This window comes from Carettochelys insculpta, chromosome 25 (assembly GCF_033958435.1).
Source record: "Carettochelys insculpta isolate YL-2023 chromosome 25, ASM3395843v1, whole genome shotgun sequence".
In the NCBI taxonomy this organism is placed as follows: domain Eukaryota; kingdom Metazoa; phylum Chordata; order Testudines; family Carettochelyidae; genus Carettochelys; species Carettochelys insculpta.
In genome coordinates, this window is record NC_134161.1 from 144853 (window position 1) to 162801 (window position 17949).

The window sequence follows — 17949 nt, forward strand, 5'->3', positions numbered from 1 at the left end:
CTGGGGTCCCTCCCTCTAGGGCACAGGGCAGCTGGTGGCGATGGTGTCACCCTTCTGCCCAGGAACATGGGCCAAGTTAATGTCATAATACGGAAAGAGTCAGTTCTAGGGTGTTAGTCTCAGGTTTTGTTTTCTGGTAACATGGTTTCCTCTAAACCAGTGTCCATGTGACTCACCTGCCACTACATTCAATCTCTTCGCTGGCTGTCCAGCAACGATCCACAGCAGAGGAAAATCTGCCTGGATTTCAACGAGGAGTCCTACAAGTGGGTGGAGGGAAGATGGTTCAGACTCAGCAAACGGTGCCGATTTGGCGGTCAAAGACAGTGACTAAGACTTGAGTAAAATGACCTGAAGCTTTGTGATCTCTCAGCTTCTTTGGACTGTGAATTTATTGTTGGTTCAGATTTTACTTGTGTTTCCCCTGTTTATGTTTATTGCAACTGTCAAGACAGTGTCTGTGGATTACAATTAGGCCTTATGTTGTAAAAATTAGATGATTTGTGTCTTCACCACAAGCACTTATCAAGTGATGAGATTAAATCCATTCCTTTGGGGACATGACTGTGAGAATGCTGACCTTGGGCAAACCTTGCTGAACACCCGCTGAGAGTGGATGCTGGGTCTCCAGTACTTTTCTATGGAAGTTGAACTGGTTTGGTTTTAAGGCACTAGAGAAGTGGGAGGAGGAGAAGGCTGGAGCAGGTCCTGGCTCTGGCCAGGCTGTTCATCTCCTTACTACTCCATAGCTCCCTCCCACCGGGCCAAGCCCACGCTGCCCCTCCGGGTTCCCTCCTGCCTCTGGCTGCTCTGCGTCTGTCCCTCCTGCCTCACTCTCCAGGGGACCCCCTTGGCTCTGGCCTGGCCCCTTTGCTCCTCTCCCTCCACACCCCATCCCTGGGTCGCCTCCTCCGGGCTCAGGGATGCACAAGCTCTTCAGCCCCGTGGTCCTGTCTGCTCCCAACCAGCCCCTCTCCTGGGGGCTCTCAGCAGCACCCCACACTGGTCAGGGCTCCCCGGAGCGCCCAACGCTCCCAGGCCCTTCTGCCCACAGGGGGGAGGGAAAGGGCCGCAGAGGGTCTGGCCCAGCCAGTTCCAGGTCGTCTCTGGGCGGGGGGAGGAACAGCCCCAGCACAACAGGGCTGGGCCCCAGACTACTGCAGAGAGCACGTGCGCTGCCCCCGCGCGGGGCCCGGCACGAGCAGGCAGCGCCGCTGCCCCAGAACAGGCTGCAGGGCCCGGCTCTGTACAGCCTGCGGGCACCGCAGACCGCTGCGCTGCGGGGGTGCGGGGGTCGGGCCGCGTGCCGGGGGGGCGGTGGGGAAGAGCCTCGGGCCCAGGCGGGAGCCGGTCACCGGCGTTGCTCTCGGGCTCCTCCCCCCGCCACGCCTGCGGCCCGGCGAGAGGTGACCGCCCCCCCCTGCCCCCGCAGGGTCACGTGTGCCCGAACGTTCCGCGCCGGCCGTTAACGGCCGCTCCGCGCGAGCCGCGCGCTGGCGAGAAAAGCAGCGGCCGCTCCTCCCGCAGGTACCCGCGGGGCTCTGCTCCTGGCCCCGCCCACAGCCCCGAGCCTAGCGCAGAGGGGAACTCGAGCAGGGCCCTGCTCCCTGCGCTCAGGAGCGCCGCTGGGCCGGGAGCTAAGACCCGCCGCCGGCTTTCTCCAGCCGCTGGACACTGCAGCCAATCACTGTCCTCCTCCCTGCTCAGTCCGCCCCTCCGTCGAGCTGCGATTGGCCCCTTTTGCTGCCTGTAACAAACCGGGCGTGGCCTCCTGACGAACCTGGGGGCAGGGTGAGGGAAGAGCCTCAGTAGCCGGTTCTGCGCATGCGCGGCGCGCTCTGAAGCCCCTCGAGCCAGGCCGGAGCTGCGGGTGAGGGGGAAGGGCTGTGGGGGATCCCCTGAGAAGCCCCTAGCGGACTGGGCCCCGCCCCCGCCCATCCGGCATCCCGCGGGCGGGCTGTGCGGGGCCAGGCCCGGCTGCGGGGTGAGAGCCGGGCGGGGGGTACTGCTGGCTTTGGGCCAGGGGGCGCCTCTGGGCCGGACCTCGGAGGGGCGGCGCTGGTGGGGCCGGGCCCCCGGTATGGCGGCGTCAGCGGGAGCCCTGGAGGCGGGGCGGGGCTGGCTCTGGGTTTGGCGCTGAATGCGGCGTGCCAGGGATCGGCCCTGCGCGGGGACCGTCTCGCTGCAGCCCCAGGTGGTTCGGCTCTGGCTGCGGCTGCGGCTCTGTGCATTGCGGAATGGGGGTTCGCACTGAGCGCGGGTGGCTCTGGGATCAGTCCTGCGCGGGGATGCTCTGGCTGCAGCCCCAGGTGGTTCGGCTCTGTGTGCGGCTCTGTGCAGGGCAGAGCTGGGTTTGGCGGTGGGTGTAGAGGCTCCAACTTTGGCCCTCAGCATTGTGGCTCTGTCTTTGACCCCAGGCAGTGCGGCTGCGACTTTGGCCCCGGATGTGGAGGCTCCAGCTTTGAACCTGAGCTGAATACCTATCTCTTAGTCCATGGGCAGGACATCTCCAGCTTTAGGCATGTGTGTGGCAGCTCTGGCTTTGGACCTCAGTGTGGGGGCTTTGGCATTGATCCTGGCTTTGGCGCTGAGATGGGCACCTCTATCTTTGGCCTCAGGTGCAATGGTTACAGCTTTGCCCACAGATGAGACAGTTCTGGCTGTAGCTTCTGTTGAGGAGTTTCTGGTTTTGGCTCTGGCTTTGAACCCCTGCATGGCCAATGCACAATCCCAAGCATTGTTATAGGCTGGGGACTGACTGGCTAAGCAGCAGTACAGTGGAATGGGACCTAGGATTTGTGGTGGATGAAAGGCTGGATGTGAGTAAACAGTGTGCCCTTGTAGCCAAGAAGGCTAATGGCATATTAGGGTGCATTAGAAGGAGAATTGTGAGCAGATCTAGGGAAGCAGCTATTCCCCTCTATTTGGCACTTGTGAGGCCACATCTGGAATATTGTGTCCAGTTTTGGGTCCCCCCAGTGTAAAAAGTAACAGAGAGAGAGCCGTGCTAGTTGAGATACTATCAAAACAAAAAAGCAGTCAAGTAGCACTTTAAAGACTAACAAAACAATTTATTAGGTGAGCTTTCGTGGGACAGACCCCCTTCTTCAGACCATAGCCAGACCAGAACAGACTCAATAGTTAAGGCATAGAGAACCAAAAACAGTAATCAAGGTTGACAAATCCAGAAAAAATTATCAACGTGAGTCAATCAGAGAGCAGCGGGGCAGGGCGGTGGGGAGAATTAGATTAAGCCAAGTATGCAAAAGAGCCCTATAGTGTTCCAGAAAATTTGCATCCTGGTTCAAACCACGTGTTAATGTGTCGAATTTGTATATGAAAGAGAGTTCAGCAGTTTCTCTTTCCAAAGCAAAGTGAAAATTCTTCTTCAGTAAGACACAGAGTCTTAAGTCATTAACAGAATGGCCCACTCCATTAAAATGTAGACTAACTGGTTTGTGGATCAGGAATGTTTTGATGTCTGTTTTGTGCCCATTAACTCTTTGTCTGAGAGAGTTTGAAGTCTGTCCAATATACAAAGCATCTGGGCGTTGTTGGCACATGATGGTATATATGATGTTAGTTGAGGAACATGAGAATGATCCTGTGATTCTGTGAATATCCTGGTTAGGTCCGGTGATGGTATTGCCAGAATAGATATGTGGACAAAGCTGGCAGTGGGCTTTATTGCAAGGAAAAGTCCCAGGACTGGTATTTCTGGGGTATAGACTGTGGCTATTGGTTAGGATCCTCATCAGGTTGGGAGGTTGTCTGTAGGAGAGAACAGGCCTGTCACCTAGGGCCTTCTGGAGTGTGACATCCTGATTAAGGATAGGTTGTAGGTCTTTAATAATTCGTTGCAGTGGTTTGAGTTGGGGGCTGTAGGTGATGACCAGTGGTGTTCTGTTCTTGGCTTTTTGGGGCCTATCTTGGAGTAGCTGGTCTCTGGGTATTTGTCTGGCCCTGTTGGTTTTTTTTTTGTTTGTTTGTTTGTTTATTTCTCCTGGTGGGTAATTCAAGTTTATGAATATTTGGTAGAGATTTCGTAGTTTTTGGTCTCTGTCTGTTGGATCAGAGCAAATACGATTGTACTTAAGGGCTTGACTGTAAACAATGGATCTAGCTATGTGTGCAGGATGGGAGCTAGAAGGGTGTAAGTAAGTATAGAGATCAGTAGGTTTCCGGTATAGTGTGGTACTGATCAGGCCATCCTTGATTTGTACTGTAGTGTCCAGGAAATGTATCTTTTGCATGGAGTAATCGAGGCATAAGATGATGGTGGGGTGCAGATTGTTAAAGTCTCTGTGGAATTCTTCTGGAGTTTCTATACCATGGGTCCAAATCATAAAGATGTCATCAATGTATCGTAAGTAGCAGAGGGGTAATAGGGGCCGAGAGCTGAGGAATCGTTGTTCCAAGTCAGCCCTAAATATATTAGCATATTGTGGGGCCATGTGGGTGCCCTTAGCAGTTCCACTAATCTGGAGGTATAAATTGTCCTCAGATTGGAAATAATTGTGGGTGAGAACAAAGTTACAGAGGTCAGACACCAGGTTGGCTGTGGTGACATCAGGGATGGTATTCCTGATTGCTTGTAATCCATTGTCGTGTGGAATATTAGTGTACAGAGCCTCTACATACATAGTGGCAAGGATGGTGTTGTCAGGAACTTTTCCGATGTTTTGTAATTTCCTCAGGAAGTCGGTGGTATCTCACAGATAGCTGGGAGTGTTGGTGGCATAGGGTTTGAGGAGGGAGTCGACGTAACTGGATAGTCCGGTGATAAGGGTGCCCATGCTCGAAATGATAGGGCATCCGGGGTTTCCAGGTTTGTGGATTTTAGGAAGTAAATAGAATAATCCAGGCTGGGGCTCAGATGGTGTGTCTGAGTGAATAAGGTCCCAGGTAGCAGCAGGGAGTTCCTTGAGTAGTTGTTGTAATTTCCTTTGGAATTCCAAAGTGGGATCAGCGGAGAGAGGTCTGTAAAATGTGGTGTTGGAGAGTTGTCTGGCTGCCTCCTGTTCAGAGTCTGACTTATTCATGATGACAACAGCACCCCCTTTGTCAGCTGGTTTGACTATAATGTCTGAGTTATTTTTGACACTGTGGACAGGATAGCATTCAGCATAGCTGAGATTGTGTCTCATTTGGTATTGTTTGTGTATAATGTCAGCCTGAGCGTGGTTGTGGAAGCATTGTACGTAGAAATCCAGACTTTTACTACAACCCTCAGGGGGAGTCCACATAGAGTTCTTCTTTTGTTGTTGGTAGCGGGGGGTCGAGAGAGTCAGACTGTAGTTCGTAGGTATGCTCAAAAAATTCCTTTAGACGGAGGCAGCAAAAGAAGACTTCAAGGTCACCACAGAATTGTATTAAGTTTGTGGAGGAAGTAGGGCAGAAGGAAAGACCCCAGGTTAAGAGAGAGACTTCTCCTGAGTTGAGTTGGTAGCTGGAAAGGTTAACAATGTTGTTAGTTGAGCTGTCGTTATTGTAGTTGAAGTATCCTGAGGTAAGAAGTAATGTAGAAAATTTATTGTCTTTTTGTAGAAATTGGAAGTGTGTGTTATAAATTCCTTGTCTAGCACAGGTAAAGCCTTGTTCTGTGCTGTCTTGTGTGGGTGCCTGATTGTTGATGATAATTTCAAGTTCAGAGAGGTCATTTTTAATTATCTTTTGTTTATTGTAAAGGATTTTGATCAAGTGGCTCCTCAGTTTCTTAGAGAGCATGTTGCATAGATACTCGCTGTAGTTGGTGTAGGACGTTGATTGTAATGGGGTTTTCACTGTCAGTCCCTTGGGTGCAATGGCCATTTTCTTGCATTTGGAGAGAAAGATGATGTCTGTTTGGATCTGGGCGAGTTTTTTCGTGAAGCTGATGGATCTCCATTCCAAACGGCTGAATGTAGTGCCTTGCATGTTGAATAGTAACAGAGAGGGGGCGGTGCTAGCATTCCTGATCCACAAACCAGTTAGTCTACATTTTAATGAAATGGGCCATTCTGTTAGTGACTTAAGAGTTTGCGTCTTATTGAAGAAGAATTTTCACTCTGCTTTGCAAAGAGAAACTGCTGAACTTTCTCTCGTATTCAAATTCGACACATTAACGTGTGGTTTGAACCGGGGTGCAAATTTTCTGGGACACTCTAGGGGCACTTTTGCATACTTCGCTTAATCTAATTCTTGACTCTCCGCCCGCCCCTCTGCTCTCTGATTTGCTCACCTTGATAATCTTTTTCTGATCTGTCAACCTTGATTACTGTTTTTGGTTCTCTGTGCCTTAAATATTGAGTCTGTTGTGGTCTGGCTATGGGCTGAAGAAGCGGGTCTGTCCCACGAAAGCTCATCACCTAATATATTATTTTGTTAGTCTTTTTAAAGTGCTACTTGACTTACGCCCAAAAGCAGTGCCTCATGTTGTCACTGCACCCATTTAGGAGCACTTGGAACAAATCAGAGACTTTTACATGTATTTTAATGGGAATTTAGTGTCCCTCTTATGAGTTTTCGCCTAGGAGGGGGAAGTTGGGAACCAACTGTGCTTGTATAGCGAGAGATGAGTGTAGTCAGTGCAGGCCAGCTTTTTAAAGTGAAAACACGAAGATACTTTTGGAAAACCATTTGTAATTGAAACTTATAGTTCTTTATTGTTAAGTAATTGCCCCATCCTACAACCACTGAAATACAAACTGTTCTCTTCCATTTCTTGGACATGTAAATGTTGCATTTCTCATGTGATTATACTTCTAATTGCACTTTTCACTGCCCTAGCTTTCTATGTGCACTAAATGGTTATGATACATTTCAGTGATGGTCTCCATTCTGCCACTCTGAATTACCCTTTTCTGAGTGCATTATGTATGGGGCACAGTGCCAGCCTTACTAGCTCTGGATTTCCCCCAGTGATTCATGGCTAAGCTCATTCATTAGTCCATGGTGAAACGGGCACCATCTTAGCATTGACAGACTCCAGTGCTGGCTCAGATGCAAAGTTAAATTTTGTGGTAAGCTCTGATACTGATTGTGAGGCTGAATGCGTCTGCCTGGGCACCACAGGTATTTTTCTGAACATAAGTGGGCTGCTGCTTGTATGGATATCAAACTAAAGGAATTAATAGACTCTGAATCCTCCTTTTCTATTATTCTGCACCCTTTTTACAGGCTTGGCCACATAGTATGACACTGATGGCATGACATTAAAATACACAAGTTCAGAGCCTTAAATCTCAGAGATCTCAATGTTCAGTCATTTCAGTTTAAATATGTAATAGAGCCTCTTCCACTCCTATATTATGGAGCATAGGCCACGCAGTGTTGGTTTAAAAACAATGCATGGAAGAGCAACGAAGGGTCCTGTGGCACCTTATAGACTAACAGAAAAGTTTAGAGCATGAGCTTTCATGAGTTAACTCACTTCTTCAGATGCTGGTCCTGGAAATCTGCAAGGCCAGGTATAAATAGGCCAGAGCAAGGCTGGGGATAATGAGGTTAGCTCAGTCAGGCAGGCTGAGTTGTATTGTCATCAGTAGATCTGGAGGTGTGAACTCCAAGAGAGGGGAAGCTGCTTTTGTATTTAGCCAGCCATTCACAGTCTTTGTTTAATCCTGAGCTGAGGGTATTGAATTTGCAGATGAATTGTAGCTCAGCAATTTCTCTTTGGAGTCTGTTCTTGAAATTTCTTTGCTGCAGGATAGCTACTTTTAAATCTGCTACTGTGTGTCCTGGGAGATTGAAGTGCTCTCCTATGGGTTTTTGTATATTGCCATTTCTGATGTCTGATTTGTGTGCATTTATTCTTTTACGTAGGGACTGTCCAGTTTGTCCGATGTATATGGCAGAGGGGCATTGCTGGCACATGATGGCATAAGTTACATTGGTAGATGTGCAGCTGAATGAGCCCAATTTCCAAAGAGAAATTGCTGAGCTACAATTCATCTGCAAATTCAATACCCTCAGCTCAGGATTAAACAAAGACTGTGAATGGCTGGCTAAATACAAAAGCAGCTTCCCCTCTCTTGGAGTTCACACCTCCAGATCTACTGATGACAATACAACTCAGCCTGCCTGACTGAGCTAACCTCGTTATCCCCAGCCTTGCTCTGGCCTTGCAGATTTCCAGGACCAGCATCTGAAGAAGTGAGTTAACTCACGAAAGCTCATGCTCTAAACTTTTCTGTTAGTCTATAAGGTGCCACAGGACCCTTTGTTGCTCTACAGATCCAGACTAACACGGCTACCCCTCTGATACTTGAATGCATGGAAGGGCTCACAGCTGACTGGCTTTCATCTGAGGCAAAACATTTAACACCCCCCACCCCTCGCCCACCTCTTCCAGTCCTATGTACTTGATTTGTCAATTTTTATTGCAATTTTTTTGATCCTTTCTACTTACAGATGCCCATCTGTATTGGAAATACAGTTGATTTGATGAAGTGGGTCTGTCCCATGGAAGCTCATCATCAAATAAATCATTTTGTTAGTCTTTAAAGTGCTACATTTCTGCTATTTTGTTTTATTAGAGTTCGGACTAACATGACTACCTCTCTGTCAGCTTCCTTTGTGTAAGTCTGTTCATGGATAGAAACTGCAAGGGCTCTTCTCAAGGGTTCTTCAGTTCCTGGGCCTAGTTCATTGCTGCAAATAAATGGAGCACTGTGGAGGTACAGGAGCCTAAATTTGGACACTTCACTCCTTACTCAGACAGCGGAATATGCGGCTTTTGTATCGGACAGACTGGGCGCTCAAACCCGATTCCTGTGGTTATAGGCACAGTAATGTTCAAACTTAAGCCATGTATTGCGAGAAATGACTAAGGATATGGAAAATGAATAAGGGTTTGACTTGTGTATGTTGCTTATGTAATAGCTTGACTCAAGTATTTGCTCATAGTGTTAGTGCAGCACGTCTGTCACCAGAGATCAAGTCTGGGGAGATCGGGGATGTGGAAAGGATTAAAGCCCCTTCTGAAATGTCTCCAATTGCCCTTCTCCCCGACAGGTGCAGAACTCCCCTCTGTCGCTCCAGCTCAGCCCCTGCCCAGAAGAAACAGAGAAAAGAAATGGCTGCGGCAGAGCTGGTGACCTTCGAGCAGGTGGCTGTGTGTTTCTCTGAGGAGGAATGGGCTCTGCTGGAGCCAAGTCAGAGAGCCCTCTACATGGATGTGATGCAGGAGATTTATGAGACTGTGCACTGGCTGGGTGAGGATTCCTGTCCCCTGGGCGTGTCAGAGACTGTGTGGGCTCTGTAGCAGCTGGGCTGGCTTTGGTTCAGGATCCCTCATTGCCCCCATTCACCAGTGTCATACCAATAATCATTGGCTCCTATGTGAGAGTCTGTTCCCTCCACAGCCCCTCCTAGGGGAAGCAGGTTCAGGGATGTTGAAGCACAAGCCTGCTGTGGGTGTAGGCGGCTATCATTCAGCTTTATTGAATTCAATAAGGCAAGAGATGAGCCAAACTGGACACTACTAAAACCAGGTCCAGCAAGGCTGCTTGATGCCGCTAACTCTGGTATTTCATACCCTTGCACAAACAAAGCCCAGTGTCAGAGGCAAGTTAAATCGCTTCTCAAAGAGCAACCGTTATGAGCAAAAAGAAACAGGTGCTGGGGAGCTGAAGCCTTGACCCCAAACCATTTAACACATTCCATAGAGCTCATTCTCCCTGCCATTCCCAAACAGGTCGAGGAAAGGACAGGCTCTTGTGTGCATGCAGAAGTAAGGGATGTGAAATGGCTTCTTATACAAGGTGGTTTCCACAGGGACATGACAGTGGTGCTGCTGTTCCAACAGCCCCGGTCTCCATGTGCTTCTCCACCAACTTGGCTAAGATCTGCCTTGGCTGGAGGTGTGAGTGTAGTGGTGCAGGCAGGAATGGCAGGTACCAGAACTATGGGTCTGGGTCTGGGTCTGGGTCTGGGTCTGGCTGCTGTTAGTGCCTGCTGGGTACACCTGGTGCCAGAGAGCTGAATCTCTGAGGGGAAGGGATGGTCCTGGAGTCCTTTCCTGGCCGTGGCTGAGCTCTGTGACATGCTGGCTCTTGCCAGTGAGGCTCTGGGGCTGAGGGAGGGCTGATAAGGCAGTTCACACACTTGGCAGTAGATCTGTGGTAGATAAATGTGAGGAGAGCTGTTCTTGCATTGCAGGCATCACACTTGCTTTTGGGAAATTTGTGTTCAGTTCCCTGCTCTGACCGACTTCTTGTGTGACTTTGGGCAAGTTGCTGAGACCCCAGTGGGGAACAATAGTTGTGACGGGGGCCACCAACATTGTTCATTTCCCTGTCCTGTTATCTTGGGCAAGTCAGGGACAACCTAAAAGTGAGAAGTAAAGTAAACTACACAAAATCTGAACTGCTGTGGCTCCTGATTGAGACACCTGACTTTCCTCTTGCTCCAGCATCATGGGTTGGAAAGCAGAGAAGGGGGAACTGAGGGTCAGGGCTTCTGCCAGGGCAGATTAACTTCAGTGTGTGGGAGGGGACAGCTGGGGAGCAGGTGTGTGGTCTGGATGGGTGGGAGGGTGCAGGTGTGGGCTGGGGTGGGTGTTTGAGGTCTGGGTGGAAGGGAGGGAGCAGGAGTGGGCTCGGACTGAAGTCTTGGTGGGAGGGAGGGTGGTGGAAAAGGCTGAGGGTGGGAGTAGATGCCAGGGCGGGGGGGGGTAGGAGTGGGGTGGGAGTGGTGGGTGTCTTGGAGGGAGGGGGGACAGGAGCGGGGTGGGAGGGAGGCTCGTGACAGACAGTAAAAGGCGTCAATTGCAGGGCAGGGCAGGGTCTGAATAGGGAGCAGTCACTGATTGGCTGAGGCAGAGGAGGGATTGCAGTGGACAAGTCAAGTGGCTGGACTAAGCTGAATCAGGCTCAGACAGGCTGCAGGCTCTCTCAGTGGGGTCTGCATAGCCCTTTCTGCCCAGGACATGGTAGCTCCTCTGCCCCACAGTGCTGGGAGAAGCTGCCTAAGTTTAATGATTCACTTCTCACTGTAGGGCATTTTTCATTAATGCCTGAAATACCATTTCAAGAAATACCTTCTTGAAATGGTGGTGGTGTTCTGCTAGTTTGTTTTAAACTTGCCTTTCTCAAGGTATTTTGAACTGTGTAAAAGCACCTAGAAAATCACTGCACTACAGATAATCCTACTACCCAAATAAGATTTTAAAGAGGCCACTGGTATATATACCCAGTTCACCAGGGCAAAGAAACATTGCAAATGTACAGTCTGGTGGAACGTTGATTGTTTCTGCTACACTGGCCTTGAAAATACGTGTGCTTGTTAAATGTACTGTTACGGATCAAAATGCAGCTACATTCTAGTTGTGAAAAATCTCATTTCCATCCTCAGCTCTATCACCGAATAAAAAAGCTGCCACAGCTGTTCAGCAGCTTTCATTGGGAGTTTCTTTACTGCTGGTTTTTATCACATGAATTAAAACTATTACTCATGATTCCCGTCTTTAGGAAACCCAATTTTATTATAAAATGCCAAAAGTCAGAAATACTGCCAAGCAGATGCATCATGTTTTTGTATTTGATGTTTATATGCTCTAAGAGAAAAAAACAACCAAAAACTAGTAACTTTATCAAGTTACTTTTCTATTTATTTAGACAGAAATGCAAGTGGGAAGTTGTCTTAGTGTATCTGCCAAATAACACCATATTTTGACAGAATCTGATCCCTGCTCAAATTAGCAGCGATGAGGAGAGAGGAGATTCAAAGGACTTAGGGTTATCGGTGGCAGCTTGCCTGGATTCAGTCCCTGAGGGTTCCTTCCCCAACATCTGGCCTGCAGTGGGATATGGAGCCCTTAGCCTGGTCCAGCCCCGGACTCTGCCTGACCAGGGGAAGAAGTTTGGTTTGGGTCAGGTTCAATGATGTTCAGAATGTTTTGGTTTCATTTACAGTTCAAGCTTCCACAGAAGCAAAAATGACAGTTTGGTTCTTTTTGAAATACTGTCCCCATTAGTGAAGGGAAATTGGGGGAAAGATAGAACCAGAAATTAAATTGTAAACTGTTGCAATTTTTGGCTTTTTTATGTTAAGGAGATTTTGTTTCGTTTTTGTGAAATGAACAATGAATAATTTGTTTGAAGAACCTAAAAGAACATCTTTAAACATTTACTTTGCCCTATTGGACCTCTGTTGTAAAAGGAGACAGACAGGCTCCCTGGGGCAGATGCTGGGGCATTGCCCAGTGGGGTCTGTAGTTTGGCAGATAATCAGTAATTCCCCCTCTGTGTCCTACCTGAGTGGGGACATTTCTACTGTGTCTAAAGTCAGAGCTCTAGGTCATCCCCAAGCTCTGCCACCAGCAGCTACTGAGCTGGAGCCTGCAGAAGATGGGAGAGAACTTGGAGAAAATCATGGGACCAGACAGGAAAGTGTCTGCTCAAACAGCCAGTCTTTGCCCCATTTCTGCTTCTGCAGGCCTGCACTTCCTAGAACTGCTGTCCCCAACAACCTCAGATTCACACCCTGTTGGCAGTGTCAGTAGCTAATGCAGAGGAAGTACCCCCAGCTCTTGCAGAGAGCGGGGTTAAAGTGAAAGTGGCAGTGGGAGCAGTCAGAGGGAAGGGAGGTTCCCAGCTATCAGCCCTCCCCAGCTCCATTCCTTGCAGCCCGCAGGGCAGATTGACTTTCCTTGGGTAAGGTGATGAGCAGAGAGGAAGAGCCAGTTCCTGCCTCTCCCTCCTGGCGTTACAGGGGAAACGTGCTGCCTTTGGGGACGCTGTCAGAGGTTTACCTCCAAAGCAGCCGCACCACACTGAGGGGTTTTTCTATCAAGGGGAAGTCCAGAGTGTGTGTCTGCTGGGGATGAGCCTGTGGGAATCAGGTGTACACTGGGCTGAGGCTCATTTAGAAACTTCCACAACTGCCCTTCTTGTCATGGAATCCTCAGGCTGAAGGGACCTTAGCAGGTCTCCTAGTCCAGCCCCCTGCCTAAAGAAGGATCAACCCTAACTAACTCATCCTAGCCTTGACTTTGTTAAACTGAGACTTAAAAACCTCTAGGGATGGAGATTCCACCACCTCTCTTGGTAAAACATTCCAGTGCTTCATCACCCTCCTGGGGAAATAGTTTTTAATAATATACAACCTACACTTCTCCCTCTGTAACTTCAAACCATTGCTCCTCGTTCTACCATCTGTCACCACTGAGAATAGCCTTTCTCCATGTTCTTTAGAGCTCCCATTCAGGAAGTTGAAGGCTGCTATCAAATCACCCCTCACTCTTCTCTTCTGTAAAATAATTCTCATAGGTCCCCCAATCATTTTAGTTGTTTTCTGAAGAACCTGTTCCAATACCTCCACATCATTTCTATACCTGAGGGGCCCAGAACTGGGCTCAATACTCCAGATGTGGCTTCCCTAGTGGATCTAGATCTTCTGGAAGTGCTTTTCCTAATAACCCGAATATGCCATAAGCCTTTTTGGCTACAAGGGCACACTGTTGACTCGTATTCAGCCTCTCGTTCGCTGTAATCTACAGGTCATTTTGTGCTGTAGTGCTATGTAGCCCATTGGTCTCCAGCCTGTAACAGTTCTTGGGATTCTTCTGTCCCAAGTGCAGGACTCTCCACATCTCCTTGTTGAACGTCATCAGATTTCTTTTGGTCCAATCCTTCAATTTGTCTAGGTCACTCTGGACCCTATCCCAACCCTCCAATATATCTACCATTCCCCTAGCTTAGCTTTATCCACAAATTTACTGAGGGTGCAATCCATCCCCTCATCCAGGTCACTAATAAAGATGTTGAACAATACCGGCCCTAGAACTGATCCTTGGGTCATGCCACTTGAAACCCTTTGGGCCTGACCATCTTGCCAGCTTTTATCCATCTTACAGTCCACGTAGCCAATCCATACGTCCTTAACGTATGAGCAAGAATGTTGTGGGAGACTGTATAAAACCTTTGCTAAAGCCAAGGTACATCACAGCTGTTGACTTCCCATGTCCACAGAACCAATTACCTCATTATAAAAGCTAGTCAGATTGGTCAGGCAGGACTTGCCTTTGGTGAATCCATGTTGAGTACTCTTGATCATTTTTCCATCTTCCAAGCGCTTCAAAATGGGTTCCTTGAGGATCCCCAACATGATTTTTCCAGGAACTGAGGTAGGACTGACCTGTCTATAGTTTTCTGGATTGTCCTTCTTTCCTTTTTTAAAGATGGCCACTACATTTGCCTTTTTCCAGTCATCAGGGACCTCTCCCAATCTCCAGGAGTTTTCAGAGATAATAGCCAAAGCCTTTGCAGTGATGTCTGCCAATTCCCTCAGTACCCATTGGTGCATTAAAGCCACACCCATGGATTTGTATGTGTCTAGCTTTTCTAAATGGCTGTTTACCTGTTCTTTACCCACTGAGAGCTGTCCACCTCCTTCCTATACTGCATTGCCTAGTGCCATAGTCTGGGAGTTGACCTTGTCTAGAAAGACTGAAGCATGGAAATCGTTGAGTACTTCAGCCTTTCTCATATCATCTGTCACCAGGTGACCTCCTTCATCCAGTAATGGCCCCACACCCTCCCTGATAACTCTCTTATTGTTAACATGCTTGTAGAAACCCTTGTTGTCCTTACATTCCTTGCTAGCTGCAGTTCCACTTGTGCTTTTGCTTTCCTGATTCCTGCCTGGCATTCTCCAACCATTTATTTATACTCCCTCTTAGGCATCTGTCCAAGTTTCCACTCCTTTTTTAGTTTAAGCTCACCAAGGATTTCCCTGGTGAGCCAAGCTGGTTGCCTGCCATATTTGCTTTTTTTTTTACTGCACATCAGGATTGTTTGTTCCTGTGCTTTCATTAAGACTTTTTTAAAATACTGTCAGTTCTCATGAACTCTTTTCCCCATCATATTAGATTCCCCGGGGATCCTGCTCATCAGTTCTCTCAGGGAGCCATAGTCTGCTCTTCTGAAATCAAGGGTCTTTATTTTACAGCTCACCTTTCTTCCTTTTGTCAGAATCTTGAAATCTACCATCCCATGATTGCTGCAGCCCAGGTTGCCACCCACTTCTATTTTGCCCACTAGCTCTTCCCTACTTACGAGCAGCAGGTCAAGCTGTGCACAGCCCCTGGTCTGTTCCTTCAGCACTCGCGCCAGGAAGCTTATCCCCAACATTTTCTAAAAAGTTCTTGGATTGTCTGTGTGCTGCTGAATTGGTCTCCCAACAAAGTTTGGGTAACTAAAGTCTCTCATGAGAATTAGGGCCTGTGACCAGGAAGCTTCTCTTTGTTGTCTGAAGAAATCTTCATCTACCTCCTTACTCTACCCTGGCTACCGCACCCTGACAGGCTGCGCAATGACCCCATTTTGCTCCAGACCATCCCACTTCCCTAGGGACCAGAGAAATGGCTGTAGTGGATCAAGCTTAGGTAGTGGATATGGAGGGAGCTGCGGGGGAGGATGGGAACAGGGAGAAGGGCAGGAAATGCATAGAGTGAGGACACGGAGGGACAAGGTACGATAACCCTGCTGGGACATGCTCAGCTGATGTCCTGATTTTAAAGAGGCTCTTTGCAAGTTGAGGGAGTTGAACATATTCCTGTGTCTGAAAGAGGAAACCACTTCCCTGGACAGGGCTGCTGAGCATGGGAGTCTGAACCCAACAGTGCAGTGGCCTATACTGGGATTCTTTTCCTTGTCTGGATCTCTTCTTCCCCTACCAGCCTGTGTCCAAGGAGTGCAGGGTAAATGGGAAGATGCTACGCTCCTTGCTTTGCTGGGAAGGACAAGGAACTCTCCCCTTTGCTTTGTTCCCTGGAGCCTCCTGGCCATTCTGAGCAGGGTGGGGGAGGGCTTCTGCTCTCCTGCCTTTCCTTTGTGACTAGTGGGCTTGTGTCTGGGGTAGCAGGGGCTGAATGGGGAGCAGCTGCTTCAGGTGCCAGTGACCTTTGAGGAGTGGCTGTGTATTTAACCAGCCCCCGTGGACCCCATTCAGAGAGCCCTCTACAAGGTATCATGCAGATCTATGAAATGCTGACCTCACTGGGGAAGTACTCCTGTTCCCTCAGCTATTGAAGCCAGGGGTCTGGCATTTCCATATCTGGTCAGGATCCTTCCTGGTCACAGAGGTTAGATGGGAATAGGTCACATAGTGCAGAGCCCCAGTGTGAGACCCGTTCACCTCCATACCTCCTTCCACAGACTAGATGAGTTATTAACCTGACTCTCCAGGTATCACAGGGCCAGGAGCACCGTCTGCATTTTCGCTCTCACATGGTGTCTGTGCATCTCCCTTCCTGCCTCTATGTGTGGGGATGGCTCTGGGCACTGGAGATTCAGACATAGGCAGGGGTTTAACTCCAGAGCTCTCAGCATGTTCCCCAGATCCCACAGGTCCTGAACACTCATAGTGAAGGTGCGAACCCCCTGCCCCACAGACATTAGCCTCTCCCAGAGGGGCTCAGTGGCCATGTTCCCTTCTGTCAGAACACACAATCTCCAGCAAATCATGGGCTCAGGTAAAACTCAAGCTGTACCCTTTGTGAGCCAGTCGTCAGGGCTTTCTGCTCACACCTGATCTCACCCCTGAGCACGACTCCTCATTCCCAAACCTGCCCTCCTCACCTGGTTGGTAGCAGGGGAAGAACTGCGAGTCCCAGATTTCCAGGCCTCTAAGGAAAGGAAGAGCCCAAGAGGCAGTGGCACAGGTGAGGAGTCATTGATCCTGACACAAAGTGTCCAATAAATGGAGGAAAAAGGTTGAAATCCCCCAGATTGTGGTGTGAGACCCCTCAGTTCTGCCCCATCTCCTTTGGGTCAGGCTGTGCAAAGCAGGTGTCAAGTCAGGTATCCCTCATAGCTTCCCCCCACCACATACAGTGTCACTAGGAAAGAGATTTCTCCTCATCTTTACATCCATGGGAATGTTTGGATGGGAAGTGAAAGCAGAATCCAAATTCTCACTCTCCCACTAGGTGACTGTTTTCCCTCGTCTCTGTTCTCCATTTGGGCCTTTGTACCTGCTCAGACCAGAACTCCTATCTGGATTCTCTCTCTCCCCCAGCAGGTGATCAGCTGATGAGTGAGGATGAGGATTGGAATCCACCCAGGAAAGGTCCTGAGGAAGTGGAACTGAAGGAACTTTTCATGAGAAGAGCTGAAGGGAATTTTTCTGAGTCCTTGGAACAGAGAAAACCCTGGAGTAATTGGGACAGGTCAGAGTGGAACCTGGAAAGCTGCTCAAGGAAGAAAGCGTATGAATCCATTGAATGTGCAGGAAGAGGCAAGGAACCCAAGGAAACCCCCCCAGCCCAGCATAGAAAGCTCAAGGAAAAGAACCCCTATAAATGCTTGGAGTGTGGGAAAAGTTTCAGTTGGCGCTCCCACCTCATTACCCATGGGAGAATCCATACAGGAGAGAAGCCCTTTAAGTGCTTGGAGTGTGGGAAAAGTTTCAGTCAGAGCTCAAACCTTATTAGCCATGGGAGAATCCATACAGGAGAGAAGCCCTTTAAATGCTTGGAGTGTGGTAAATGTTTCAGTGAGCGCTCAAACCTCGTGAAACATGGGAGAATTCATACAGGAGAGAAACCCTTTAAATGTTTGGAGTGTGGGAAAAGTTTCAGTCAGCACTCAAGTCTTATAAGTCACGGGCGAATCCATACAGGCGAGAGGCCCTTTAAATGCTTGGAGTGTGGGAAAAGCTTCAGTCGGCAGTCAGACCTGATTGCTCATGGAAGAATCCATACGGGAGAGAAACCTTTTAAATGCTTGGAATGTGGGAAAAATTTCAGTCGGCATGCAAACCTTACTAGCCATGGGAGAATCCATACAGGAGAGAGACCCTTTAAAAATGCTTGGAGTGTGGGAAAAGTTTCAAACAGCACTCAGACGTTATTAAGCATGGGTGAATCCACACAAGAAGGAACCCCCATGAAGCAAGAGGAGAAGAGAGGGAGTAAGTGGCTGGGGGAGGGGATTTACAGAGTGGTAGGTGGAGAAATTGGCATTT

At 48.9% G+C, this 17949-nt stretch overlaps 1 pseudogene; it reads left to right on the plus strand.

Annotated features, from left to right (window-relative positions):
- Positions 1 to 2078: 2078 nt before the first annotated feature.
- LOC142001599 (uncharacterized) overlaps positions 2079 to 17949 on the plus strand; it is a 32681-nt pseudogene continuing 16810 nt past the window's right edge.